The sequence below is a fragment of the Lupinus angustifolius genome, unplaced genomic scaffold, assembly GCF_001865875.1.
Source record: "Lupinus angustifolius cultivar Tanjil unplaced genomic scaffold, LupAngTanjil_v1.0 Scaffold_311_13, whole genome shotgun sequence".
NCBI classification, from domain to species: domain Eukaryota; kingdom Viridiplantae; phylum Streptophyta; class Magnoliopsida; order Fabales; family Fabaceae; genus Lupinus; species Lupinus angustifolius.
In genome coordinates, this window is record NW_017727651.1 from 1,849 (window position 1) to 3,696 (window position 1,848).

A 1,848-nucleotide genomic window follows, 5' to 3' on the forward strand; every position below is an offset into this window, starting at 1 on the left:
GAGAATTAATATACGAAGAATCAACATAGGTCACTTACTCTCTTCCCGCTTCGATAAATAACAGAGGTAGTACTAATGACCGCAACCGCTTCTTGGTTCGAACGGAAAGAGAGATACAACACGAGTCATAACCTCGCTATCGAATCTCTTAAAAAAAATCAGATCTTTATTGCCAATTATTTTATTAAGTTAAGATAAGAAAATATATATTAAACTACCAAATTCATCTATCACTGATTATATCTCAGTAATGGTGGTAATCGTTTTATTTCCAAAATCAGTAGTCACAATCATCAATTGTTCTTTTCTTATTGTATTATTTATTTTAAAATAAATCCTACATTAACATATAACGAACCTATTAATTATGTGTTGACACATAAAAAATAAAACATGTTGCAGCGTGCACAAATGCCACAAAGAATCGTTTTTATTGTTGTATCTTTACTTTAACATTTACCTATTTTTATTAATCCAATTAGACATGACCTTATGGCCTCTTATTAATATAAATCCTTATAGTTTGTTTTTTTTTTTAAATATGAAAATGAATTGTTATATATTTATTAAAAAACATGTTCATCATTTGTCTCTTTTTTACTATTAATGATTACAATTATTATTATGACATTATAATTGTTACATGAACCAAATTGTCATCATTTAAATGAATATTATAAGGTAAATCAAATGCAAAGTAAGAACTTCATACATAGAGAAAAGAATTATCATTTTATCATTGTTGAGAACGACCCTTCCGAGCAAGTCTAGAGAAAAGAATTATCCTTTTATCATTGATGAGAACGACCCTTCCGAGCAATTCATATTCTCCATTAGCTCCTCTTCCTATCGTATCTCTTTTTTGTTAGATTTTTGGGTGATGTCTTCGGGTATGTTTTGGTTGATGACTTTTGGGCACAAATGATGGACAAATGATTTTTTGGTGATTTTGGATTGATGTTGGTTCTTTTTTCTTCTCCCCTCTTGTATGCATCTAGCCAACTATTTATAGCAATGTATTTGGACATGTGCTAATAATGTGTTAATCTCTCAATTAAACCATTGGAGAGAGTTAAGGGAAATTATTCCTCTCCACATAAATCAAATTTTTATTAGTTTTAATTCAAATTCAAAACTTGATTTTTATCATCAAAGTATTTCAAGATTGAAATTTGAATTCAATAAAAATCACAAAATTAAAGAATTCAAATTTTAAATCATTTTTATTTTGGGTCACCTAAAAATGCCTTTTTTAGATAGAAAATACCCATAAACACTTATTTTATTTTTATTTGTCATTTTATTTAAAAATATTTTGGGCCGGACAAAATTTCAAGGCTTAAAAGATGAAGTTAGTGAGATATTTCCAAATACACAACATAGGTAAATTATTAATTATAATCTTGTATTGTTAATTTTTTAAAATACTTTATTAATCACTACTTGTTTTTGTTAATAGGTTTTGTTGCAACCACTTGTTGAATAACTTCAAGCTTCGATTCAGGTCTTCAATACTAACAACAGAGTTTTGGGCGGCTGCAATGGCTTATAATGAAACCATGTTTAATAAAGTCATTGCTACTATGAGAAGAATCAACAATGATGCTGTAGAATGGTTGTTTGATGTTGATAGGCCTAAGAGTTCATGGGCAAGGCATACAATTGATCCAACATATAAAAATGATCATGTGACCAACAATGTGTGTGAAGTATTTAATGCATGGATTATAGATGATAGAAAGAAGACTATATTGTCTATGATGGAGTCTATTGTGTATAGATTAATGGGAACATTTCAAAGAAGGTTTGCAAAGGGTTGTGGGTTTGAGCACAACATAACTCCTAACA